The 13,017-nt window shown below is 37.7% G+C and overlaps 1 pseudogene; it reads right to left on the reverse strand.

Moving 5' to 3' along the window:
* Positions 1-5,897: 5,897 nt before the first annotated feature.
* LOC113201536 (cell division cycle-associated protein 7-like) lies at positions 5,898-7,240 on the reverse strand (annotated as a pseudogene).
* Positions 7,241-13,017: the final 5,777 nt, after the last annotated feature.

Raw genomic sequence — 13,017 nt, forward strand, 5'->3', positions numbered from 1 at the left:
AAATACCTAGGGTCCCATAAGTTGTCTACTCTATGCAGAGCATGAGGTGATGGGAAACAAAAGTGGAAAGAGGGCTCATGGAAGAATTGGAATGTGCCATGTGACAGCACAGGGACTCTGATCTTGAATGTTCTAGAGACAGTGAATATATTTCATGTGTTGAAAAATTATATCTAAATTTGAAAATGAGGTTTCTTTAAGCATTATCACAAGAACATGCCCTCAATAAATGCTTATATCATTGAAAGGGTCTGTTAAACAAATGAATTATGCAAAAAAGATCAACATTCATGTATTTTTAGAGGGTACTGGGATTGAACTCAGGGGCACTCGACCACTGAGCCACATCCCCAGCCCTATTTTGTATTGTATTTATAGACAAGGTCTTGCTGAGTTGCTTAGTGCCTTGCAATATCCTCAATATCCTCTTGTTTTAGTCTCCCAAAATGCTGGGATCACAGACATGCACCACCACCCTGGTTCAACATTCATATTTAAGGGCACAGTTTTAAGCATTTTAGAAATTCCCTGTACACTTCAATTAGAGATAACTAGAAGTAGTGGTTACCTAAGGTTGGGGAGAGTTGGGGAAGGACAAATGAGGAGAGGTTGGTCAACAAGCACATTAGATGGGAGGGATAAGTTTTGGTGTTTTATAGATTACTTTTTAAAAAAAAAACTAGTACCTTTTAATTATTCTTAATAGTGGTATTTATTCTTATATATTCATACATGCACATAATTTAATTTGGTTATAGTGCACTTTTAAAGTGGAATTCAGGATTTTACTTAATGCCATATGTGTTCTGAAATTTCTTGACTCTAACTAATGGGAAAGTAAACTATTCCTAGCCCTATGAAAATGATGGGAATTGTTTGGTCTATGGCTATTTGGTTCTTTTTTTGGTTTTGTGGAATTTCATGCCACAGATATACAGATCAATCCTCAGCCAAAGACTTCAGATTCCCAGATCTCTTTCTCTGTGAAGTAACTCCCTCTCTGGTATGCTGCTTTGCAAATTCTAGTTGTCTTGGTCTGGTCAAGTCTAATTTCAGCCTTCTCAATTCAATGGAATTCTGTATTCTGCTTTCACTGCATTTCTTGTTTTGTTACTTGAAAACTGCCTCCAGGCAGTAACTAGGGCTGTTGACTAATGCTAATGGAAAAACTAGATACACATATGCCAAACAATAACAACAACAACAAAGAAGTTGGATTCTTACCTTAAACCAAATGTAAAAATTAACTCAAATTGAATCAAAGACATAAAATTAAGAGCTATAACTATGGAAGAAAGCCTTCATGACATTGAATTTGGCAATGATTTCTTGGATATGATATCAGAAGTACAGGCAACAAAAGAACAAATAGAAGAGGTGGACTTCATCAAAATGAAAAACTTTTGTGCATTAATAGATATTATCAACAGAGTGAAAATCTAATCACACAATGGGATAATTTATTTACAAATGGTATATTTGATAAGGGATTGATATCCAGAATGTATGGAGAACTCCTACAGCTCAGCAAAGAAAACTAAATAATAGGCATCCCAATTAAAAAATGGGCAAAGGACTCAAATAGACATTTCTTCAAATCAGAAATAATGTCATTTAGATGACCAATGAGCACATGAACAGTCAACTTTAATAATCATATGAAAATATGTATCTGTTCTTAAATGCAAATCTAGACCCAAATGAGATATCACTTCACTCCCATTAGAATGGCTATTATATCTCTATCACAGTCTTTATACCTCTAGTTATTTGTAGCTACATTATCTATCTATTTAATTCTAGAGGGACAAAGAAGAACAAGTATTGGTGAGGATATAGAAAGGTTGGTAACTAGTACATTGCTGGTTGGATTTACGTTACTATGGTTCAGGCGATATTGAAAACAATATGGTAGGTCCTCTAACAGATTGAACATAGAATTAGCATGTATTCCAGCAATTCTACTTCTGGGTATATAACTAAAAAAATGCAATTAAGAACTCACACAAGTATTTGTATACTAGTTGTTATTTACTAAAATAATTGAGTCTCTCCCAAGATTCTTATTTTGTAGCCTCTCTGACAATGTGACTGTATTTGGTATTGAGGTCTTGGGGTGATAATTACATTGAGATAAAATCATGAATGTGGGGTCTTCATGATGGAAATGGTCTTTCATCTACCTGCATTTGCTCTCATAATTTATTCCTTAGATCTTCCTTTAGTTTATTGAATATTTTGATAATCAGTTTTTTATAATCTTTCTCTGGAATTATCTCCACTTCCATTTCTGTGGGATCTTTTGTTGGGGGATTATGGATTGTGGGAGGATCTGTTTGCCTGCTTCCTCATGCTTTCTGAGGTCCTCCTCTTGCACCTCATTTGAGGTGGGTTCCCCTTCCTATTTTACATGTGTCTTTATGTGTGTATTTCTTTTTTTATTATAGGATTTCTGTTTTGAATATATGAGTAGATGTCTAGATGGGAGACCACAGGTTCCCCTTTGATTATTCCTCCTTGGGGTCTTGTTTTTGATTTGGGGATTTTTCTCTCCCCAATTCTATGAGTTGAAGTACTATTTAGACTACAGTGGGGCTGGATCAATTGTAGGATGAGGTTCACTGTTTCTTCCTGAGTTGTGAATATTTCTCTGGAGCAGGGGCTCTACTCTGGAATCTAGAAGTGTCCCAATGACTTTCCAGCTCCTCTTAGAGGGAGAGGGAGCCAGGAATAGTACCAAGAACACTGACAGATTGTATGAAGTTTAAGATGAGTGTTCAGTGTCTCCTTTGACATTTATAGCCCTAATTGTCACCTATGTAGAAATGGTGGTTGGTATTTAATATCTATAGCAACAATACGAGTCTGTGAATTTTATTGGGCATTCAACTTCAGGTGTCTACTGTCATGCCCCGATTAATAGTCACATTAATATGAATGGGGTACGAATTGCATGAACTATGTGATTCTGTTATTTAGTGGGTTTATAGTTTCTTAGGTAAAGAGAAAGTAGGGTGAGAAGGTTTAATAATAAGCAAGTGCAAGGGGAATCTATTAATGTGAAAAAAAATTAAGAATATATGGCTCTTCTCCCTGGAAGAGTTCTGAGGCCAGATGGGCCTTCATGAGCACTGGTTCATTTTCCCCTGAGGAGCTCTGAGTGGGGATATAGACACCCCAGGGCGGGCACCAGGGTACTCCGGCCACTTTCCCCGTGAGCAGCTTGCGGGTGGCAGCGGGGCTGTGGGGATGCAGGGCACAGAGGCAGCCTTCTCTGCCCACATCTAAGAGCATGGCTGTGGTGCCTGTTTTCTTGGGAACCCAACTGCTGGTGTCACTGCCCAGGAGTGTTTTCCAGTGTGTGAATGTGTATGTGTGTGTGTGTGTGTGGGGGGGTAATCTTTGATTTGTTTTTACTAAGCCACTTCCCCTACTGATTCTGAGCCCATTAAAATCAGTCTTCCTCCCTAATCTATGGGTTTCTCCAAGTCAATTTTTCTTCATTTTCTTTATCTGCTGTTTGTGTCTTCTACATTGCGACCACCACTGGTGACCATGTTGGTGCGCCAAAGCCCATGCTCCTCTTACTTATTGTTTCTTTTGTTTAGGTAACTGACTTTTCAAGTCTTTTTTTTTTTTTTTTTACAGTTTAAAGTTTCATTGTGTTCCCTTGGCTATCCACCTCACAGAGAAGCCTCTTCTTCTTTTGTAGGTATGATGCTGAGGAGCTGCTAGGTGATGCTTGATGCCTCTACTCTGCTATCTTTGATTTCTCCACGTTAGGACCTTAACCAGGGAACTGCTGGATTCATAGCACAGCTGTGTATAAGATGCCTGTCAGTGAGGGCAAGACTGGAGATAAGAGGTAAGTGGCTGTTTTAAAGATGTAACAGAGAAATTTTAGGTATGTGAGCTTATCTGCTTAGGTACTGTTCAGAGATGACATTGATGGAGAAACTATCATATTTTTGGAGATTGACTTGACAGAAAGTAAATCTTATCTTTCAAGAAAAAAAAATTCTGATCTTTAGGTATTTGCTTTGTGGAATCTGCTGTTTCACCTTGCCTACTTTGTTTTTTCTTCTGAGGACCTCTTTCTATGTCAAATGATTTCAAGAACTGAAGACCCTAGTATAATGTCAAAATTAAGAAAAGATAAAATTTCAGTATTTTTTCCCCAATGATATTTTTGTTAATACTAGAGCTTCATATGCTTCTCTGGCTTTGGAAGCACACTTGAATAATGTTTTGGGGGACACCAAAGGCATCAAAATCTTTTTTCTTAAACTTAATAAAAATTTAAGTGGTATATAACAGCAGTATAGGAAATGGAAAGAGAGTCAGATATACTGTCTGAGAACAACCTGCATGAAAGTAGGAGATATAAATTCAAGAAATAGAAATGGATGTTTACTCCTTCCTTTTCTACTTCAGGAGTGGAAATTCGTGTAGTAGGGAGTGGGATGGAGTTTTTTTTTAATTTATTTTTATTTTTTTGACAAAATGTTTTACTGTTAAATAAAAAACTTTGTATAAAAGTATTACAAATCAAAAGCTATATTTACACTTATTGATTCAAAGTCCAATTAAGCATTAAACTCTGAAAGGGTACAGCAACAGGCTATACACTGGTCACACAAACACTTAAAATTCCACTTCTACCATATAATGATTTATGTGAAAGGAAATAAAAAGACAAAATCTTTTAACAACCCAAATTTTCCAAACAACAGGCTGGGAATGTAGGTCAGTGGAATATGGGCTTGGCCAGGAACAAGGTTCTGGGTTCTAATCCCCAGCACCATACAGGCAGACTCCAAGTAAGTACCAATTTGCATAACCTCTAAACATTTAAAGCTTCCCAATTACATATCTAATAAGGCTGAATCACAATTTAGGATTCCAAGAAATCTGCCCATTAGAAACTACAGTGGCAGAGATACCAAGTTCAAAAACCATTGAAAGTTACTCATCTCTGAAACGGCATTTCTCATTGTTATAAAAAAGTGCTTAAAACCTGAACAAAATCCCTGTACACAGCAACACCCAGGGATAATATAAGGAACTGCAAAGAACAACAGACTAGTTATTATCAAGTTTCTAAAAACTTTTACAGCAAGAATTTATAGGACTACTCTGAGGTTTCCCCATCCTAAATTCCCAGAATTTCTCTTAAGACAATTGTTTTAAGTAGTGCAGTGTCATGTTGCCCACAGACCTTTGGAAGATTGTAAACAGGATGCACCACTTCACTTTAGGGTGGAAGAAATCAGAGGCAACACAGTCTCAACTGTGACAAGTTATATAGTAACCATAATACATGGGATATTCTCATGAGAGGCATTCACAGTAATGTACTCCATTTCCCAACAATTACCTAGTTTTCCCACATGGTTCTAAGATTTTCATGCCTTGTTTCTGTTAAAAAATGTCAATTAGTGTGAACATTAAAGTCATAACCATTGTTTTTGTATAAACAAGTTAGAGGGCTGCTCTCTGGGACTGGACAGAACAGTTAATACTTTTATACCGTGTTTTTAAGTGCTCAGGGTTTATGGGTAGATTTCAGGGCTATTTCAACACCAATTAAATCAAATATGCTTTTAAAATTCTCATTTAAAAAGAATTCTGAAACTAAGTGACTAGAGAGGACTCCTGGAAAAAGAGAGAGGAGCTATGTGATGGGGTAAAGGGGAAGCAGAGGAGAAACTACAGGAGGGTGAAGTGTAACCAGCCACATGTCTCCCGTGAATTTCCAGAAACATGTGCCAGTCTAATGAGAATAACTTGACCCTAGTTTCCCATAAAGCAGATTGATCGTCAAGACTCTTAATCAATGACAAAACCGAGAACTTTAAGGGCAGTGTGAGAAGCAGAAGGCCAGCATCTGGTGGGTATTACGCTTGCATTTCAAATTCCTGTTTCAGGCTTTTCAAGTAATCATGAACATTCCCAAAGCCATGATACTTGGCTAAATACACAAGGACCCCAGTTGCACACCGTCCATCTCGTTGGCGGCAGAAGCTGCAGTTGCAGATTCCTCGACAAGGTGGGCAGTGCCAGTTTGGATTTAGCAAAGCATCCTTGACCTCTTCACCTTAACGGTTTCGAAGGCAGGGACCACAGAACTGGCCTCGAAGGCCCCAGCAGCCTGGGTTTCTGCAGTTTGTTTTGGTATCAATGGTTTTCTGTGGGCACTGAAGACAAGTAGGTCCCAGTGAACGGTTCTATATCTTCTCTCGAGAGTTGCTGCAGGATGTTCTCCAACTCATCCTCTGTGATTTCTTCCCCTGGGCGAATTATAAGCGGAAGGTTCATGGATCCTGGGCGCTGACTTCTGGGTCTATCATTATCGTTCATGTATCTGTCCACAGTCTTCCTCTTTCTCACCAGCATAAACTTATCATCTTCCTCTTCTTCCTCCTCCTCTTCTGTGGGAAGAGCACTAAGGGACCCCAGGATCTGGGACCTTGACCTAGTCAGAGGATGAGCTCTCCGGGTCAGGGTTCCTCCTGGAAGCTACACCTGGGAATGTATGCCTTCAGGGTCTCTTTGACTCATTTACTGATCTTGGGCCTGGGAGGGGACATCTTCCAGGAAAGGAACCAGGGAAGCTTTCTAATTCTGACATGAGTTTTGCAAGCATTGCTTTGTTCTGCTTTATATGTAAAGCCCTTTTCTCAAGAAAGTTCATGCCACTTTCATCTTCTGAATCAGAATTGGAGTCAGTAGTGAAATTTTCTGAGGGCTTGGGGGGGGGGTGCTACTTTTTTGTTGGCTGCACTCCTGGTGTTTCCTGCTGGGAACTTCATCGCCACCCTGAGAGGTCCAGAAAGTCTGTACTGGCTGCGGGTCCTATACTGGCTGCGGGTCTTACAGCCTTCCCGGTTTTGCCTGCGATCTCATTCCATCTTGTATCTCACTCTCTGAGAAACCGCCAAATGATTCATCATCCAAGTCAGCATGAAAAATACTGGCCAGTTCGTTACTGACATCTGGCCTTGGTTTCTGTAAAAATCCACAATGGTCTAACACATCTTGCACCTCACTTTCTGAAAAGCCGCAGAAAGATTCATTATCAGAGTCCTCATAAAAAAAAAAAAAAAAAATTGCCAGTTCCTCACTTGATATCTGACCTGAATTTAGGTTTCGTGTTTGCAAAATTATCAGAAGCAAAGCTGTCACAACTGTCATCAGAGAATGACGAGGTTTCCATGGAAATCAACTTCATGTATCTGAATTCTTTACACCCAGGCTGTGCTCTGAGCTGTTGAGCGAAGCAGCCACACACCAGGGTCCCACAGAGGAGCTGCAGAGGGAGCCAAGCAGGAGAGGCGCGCAAACCTGGGCTCCGGGATGGAGTCTTTTAAACTGCTCTATATTATCTGTCCACAGACCAAATTATGCAATATGTCACTACCATTCTCCACTAGTATCCTTAAATTCCCATCCACTTCATAATAGTCAAAAACCTATTCTTAAAAAAGAGGACCTAATAAAACCATAACTATTAAGGCTTAAATGTCTATTTATGTAAAATATGTTTTAGTTCACTTTTTCACCACTGTGGTCAAAAAGATCTAAAAAGAACAAATTTAGAGGAGGAACAGTTTATTTGGGGCTCACAGATTTAGAGGTTTCAGTCTATAATTGGCTGACTCCATTGCTCTGGACCCAAGATGGGGCAGAACATCATAGTGGAAAGATGTGGAAGAGGAAAGCAGCTCAGGACATGGCAGCCAGGAAGCAGAGATTGTTCCACTTACAAGGACTAGATAAACTCCAGAGGTCCACCCTCGATGACTTACCTCCTCTAGCCACACCAGTTTATCCATTCAAGTGGATTAATACACTGATTAGGTTGAGGCTCTCACAAGCAAATAATTTCATGTCTAAACACTTTTGCATTGTTTCACAGATAAGTTTTTGGGAGACTTTGTATCTAAACTATAACATAATACCAAAGTTATTTTTATTTCAACTGAAGAAAAATTATTATTGACTGATACCTAAATATACTTGTTGCTGCTGGTACACATTCAGTATAAATGACGATGTTGGTGCTGATGACAATAATAACAATCATGGGGACAATAAATGTTATCTCTATCAACAGGTAAATCCTGACTCCCTTCCAAAGAATTATGGGCTTCCATTAGGCCATTTAGACAAAGCTTGGTTTGTGAAGTAGTCCAGGGTTGAGAGAGAAAATTGTGTGTGTATTTGTTGATATTGTTGTCTATGTTTTGTTAATCATTATGAAATATGCTCTCAGCATTTAAAAATATTTTCAAAGAAAAATTACTTTTGTTTTCCAAACCAAACATAACTCTTTTTGATTCTTTAGATCCTCCTTTGTTTTTTTAAAAATGTACCTGTAGGTGTCTCCCTAAGTTCAGAATTATTCTGTTTCTCTATTTGAAATGATATCTGTCTGAGAAACCCATAGATTCTATAAACACTCTTAGGAAAAGTATTTCTGTTTAATAATCTGGCCAGATGCTCCTAATATCAACTTTTGTGATTTTGTTCTGTGGTCAGTAAAACTAAACATTGATAATTGCTGATGTGTTGTGCTGCCTGTTGTTGGTAAGATTTGTTCATTAGCAGTGAAACTAGAATATGAATTAATATTGAATTTTATTCTATAAATCAATTTCTAACCCACACGGACTCATTTTAAGTTCCTATTTTTTTATTAGTTGCTTAAGACAATACAATGATCTTGATAAATCATACATTTGATTCAAATAATTCTTTATAACCTAGTTTCCTCCTTTGCATTTACATCTCTTATTGTTTCTATTGACCATGAGATTAGGACATGATATTTAGGGAATATAACCATTAAAAAACACAATAAAAAAGTACCTTTGTCCTTTCTTTAAAATGGGAAATGCAGGATTTAACAACTCCCTTCAATATTTTTCTTATACAGTTGATTCTAAGATCACAGATAAAAATGTTATTTAAGCTAAATGCTTGACTTCATTATAATCTAAACTTTATTTGGTTGACTGCCTTTTCTTAAATTCCAGTATACTGTTACTTTTGAAAATAAAAACATGGAGATTTTCCTGTGTTTTTGCAGAGCCACTCATGTATTACATATCTATAGCAACAGACATATTCCCTAATCAATTCTTTCTGTGAGTGAAAAGCTGTGCCTCTAGCTTGCTGGAGGAGGTCTAGGAGTAGAGCACAGTAATGATATTCTCAGGTTTTCTGAGCCATATTCACTGAACCTCAAGCATTCTGTTCCATGGTCTCCTTGAGTTCTTTCAGTCTCATCAGACCACTGATCATCAGAGCAATATTAGTGACAATTTTGTGCCAGACAGAAAGGCACTAGGCTGATGGCCCTTTTTGCTTCTAACATGCTCTCTTTGCTTTAGGACATCAGTGCTTCCAAAAATGCTGTTTAAATTTGCAAATACACCTGAGAAAAGCCCAAGACTACCATGAGTAGGTCATTTTAATTGAATTCTAAAAACACTGACAAGAGAGTCATTGCTAATTGTGCATAGGTTATGAACTATCCAACTCCAGAGAGCCACTTTCTTTGTCATCACACACTGCATACATTGTGCTGCCATTTTCCATCATAATAAAGTGATAATAGAGTATTTCTCAAATGCTTATTATAAGTATTAAATGAGATAATGCATGTTACCTCTTTAAACTCTGCACCATACAATCAAAGCAAAATAAATGTTTGCCATAGAAATTACTCTTATTATTGGACTTATGAAAGCTTCACTTGTAACCCTTGGAAATAAAATATACATATGCAGACTACCTGGTTCTTTCCCTTGAGGAGCTTGTAGCCAGTTTGCAGGACATAAACTTATAAAAGACTGTGACTTCACGCTATAAAGGAGGTCTCCACAGGGCTGTGAAAACACAGAAGGAGTTGGTAATTTTCTCCTGTGGGACAATTAAAGCTCCAAAGAAGAGAAAACATCTGGAGCTTAAATAATGAGAGGAATGAAGTGGAAGAGGAGAGTATGTGTAATAGGTTTGTGGGAGCAGTGTGCTCAGGGAAGAGGGAGTCGCTGATGTCGCAGAAGCAGGGATGTCATGAAAGGAGAAAAGGTTGAAATCCCGGAAGAGGGTTTTTATCATTTATTAATTTTACAATGTAAATTCTTTTTTAAAATATGTTTCATCCTAGTATCTTGCTGATTCAGAGTAAAACATAAATGTATATTACCAATATAGCCAAATAACTGTTTGATTTTTAAGATCTGGGCATTCACATTTTTTTCCTCTCACTTGCTTTCTCTAGCTCAGGTCTCTGTAATGATAACAGCTTTCTCAAATGCCAGTGACACAGGTGACATTTTGCCTGTTTCTTCTTCTTTTTGTTTAGGATCTGCTAAAGCTTTTGTGATTAGGGAGCTATTTCTTAAGTTGTGGCATATGATTTACCTGCTTTGGAAACCCTTCTGATTTCTTATTAAAAATGTTTAGCTCTGATTAGACCCTTAATTTCAAACCATTTCAGCAGTCCCACATTTGAACCTATGGTCATTGTACTAAATCTGCATTACTGGTGTGAGAAAGAAAAAGTCCAATCGTCCATTTTAAGAATATAATATTTAGCTTTAAATGTAAAAGGACTTGGGATATAAGAAATGCAGCTGGAAAGGAGAGCAGAATGAAAAGTTACAAGCAGTTAGCACCCGAGTGTGAAAATTAATAGCACCATGACAATCAGGAGGTGAGAGGGAAGGGTCCCCACCTGACCAATAAAGATAAATTGCATGTGTGCCAAAAGACACTAAATCCAAGCAGACTTTCCTGCCATAAGAGAATAAAAGGAGGTGGGGACAACTAAAGGCATGTTTCTTTAAATAACCCAATAGAAGACATTAAAACCTAGGTAATATCTGGAAAAGATTGTGCACCGCATACTACTTGGCCAATGAGCCACTGGGGGAGGGATCTTGTGCTCTAGGGGATAAAACAGTAGTTGTACCCAGTCTGTGTGTTTCTAACCACGAGGCCCCAGATCTTGCAAGACCATCATTAAACTAAATCCTGGCTTTTTGCTGTATCTCGTATCTCTTAGTTCATTCTTTAAGCTTGCCCAGGGGAGCGTATTTCTCATAATTGGTCACAAAGGCATCTGATAAGGAGTTCACTGGCAAACCATTCCATTGAGAAGGAAATAGGCTTTAATACATGTGCCTTTTATAAATTGGATCGATAGCTTAATTCATGTACTATGTTTCAGAGAGATGGTATGTGCAACAGGTCAAAGAACTGAGACAACCTGTGTTCACTGCCTTTTTAGGTAAGAAAATTTAATCACTTCCTATTTGAATTGCCCAAACAGAAAGACATTTCTCCAAAAAAACTAGTTTTTTTTTTTTCTTGACTAAAATACTTATTTTGATCAAGTGAAAAATCCAGGAGCAGAAAGGGCTTATTTTTTTTTAATCTCAAAATTCAAATGCTCTTTTATAATTTTCAAAGTGTCAGACCTTATTATATAAGATATAATTCTATGCCCATGAGGCCATTCTATACTCCCAGTTGCTGAGAATCCAGCTAAGAATTCTTTCACATTCAAGTGTTAGCAAATCTGTGTGTGAGAACCACTCTTCTTACCTACAGGTTATTTCTCTTCCAGTCAGTAGAAAAAAAAAATTAACCAACTACTATGATCTCAGAGATGTCACCAAAAAATATCATTTCCTGAGTTCTAACTTGTGTTGGAAATTTGATTCAAGCAGACCACATCTTTAATTACAATTAGAACTGAGAACAGTCTAACTATGGGAGGTGAGTTGACTGTTCATATTAGAACATTTTACACCTCTGTATTTTGATCTTGAGAGATTGTAAAGTGGCTGAGGATGTGAAAAGGCAATTTGTGTGAGTCATAATGGGATAGAAGAGAAAGTTGGGGCTTTTTTTTGGCAACGTATTTTTCTGAACAGTGGGAAATTGGCAGTAAAAATGTTCTTCAGTCAGCTCTGCACAGCTTAATCTCTTATTCACTCTGCCACTCTGCTTGCTTCCAAAGGAGACATGGCTTTACTGAGTCCAAATTTGGTTCGAGAAGCAGGAGAGTCCAATATATGTGGGATAAGACACTTCCTAACAAGAGTGTCAACAGGAACTCTGCAGTCCATAGGGTACTAAGAATGGGAAAAGACCACTGTGTAAGAAATGCTACATGCACATCTCTGTAGACACGTTTTCTATTTCAAATTCCTGTTCTCTGCAAATAACTTCACATTTTTTTCGTGTATGTGCCTATTGGTGTGTAGGTGAGGTGGAAATATTGCAATTGTGGGTACTAATGGGTACAGTGCCTTCTATTTTCAAGATTTGGATTCCAGTGTGAAAGTGAATTTCCTTTTTTTTTTTTCTGTCATTTTGAGCATGCTTTCTCTTAGGCGTTGTATACCTTGACATAATATTCCAGTTTAACCTTGTGAGCCCTATTGAGTTGTGGAAAAAGCATGGATTTGGGCATTGGATTGATGAGGTTTTTAGTTGTATTTCAGTCTCTTACCAGCTTGTGGATTCTGGGAAAGTTATCTACTTGTTTCACTGAGCCCATTTTTCTTAATACTTTAATGTTGTTCTTAAATACTCTTTATATGAGTATGTGTCTCACGCAGGGTAAACTGAAGAAATGCTAGTTTTACTTCCCTTGAGGAGAGAGAAAAAAATCTGGGCTGTCCAATAACACAATGGACAAAGTTTTTCACTTAAAGAAGGAAAATGAAATCAGATTTTCCATTATCTATTGACTACTAAATATCTCAGAGGACCCTCATACATAAGATATGATATTCATTTAATCAGTTTCCAAGGTGTAGATTTGTGATATACAAGAATCTACACCTGCTCATCCAAAGTAAGTTCTGCAAATGGATTTGATTTGAGTCACCTTGTCACTTTAGAAACAATATCGTAAATATAAATGACAAAGTCCCAAGGAAAGGCAACAGACCTGCCACTTTGCTAGATTTTCACAAAACCTAATTTTCCATGCAA

Source organism: Urocitellus parryii, chromosome 8 (assembly GCF_045843805.1).
Source record: "Urocitellus parryii isolate mUroPar1 chromosome 8, mUroPar1.hap1, whole genome shotgun sequence".
In the NCBI taxonomy this organism is placed as follows: Eukaryota; Metazoa; Chordata; class Mammalia; order Rodentia; family Sciuridae; genus Urocitellus; species Urocitellus parryii.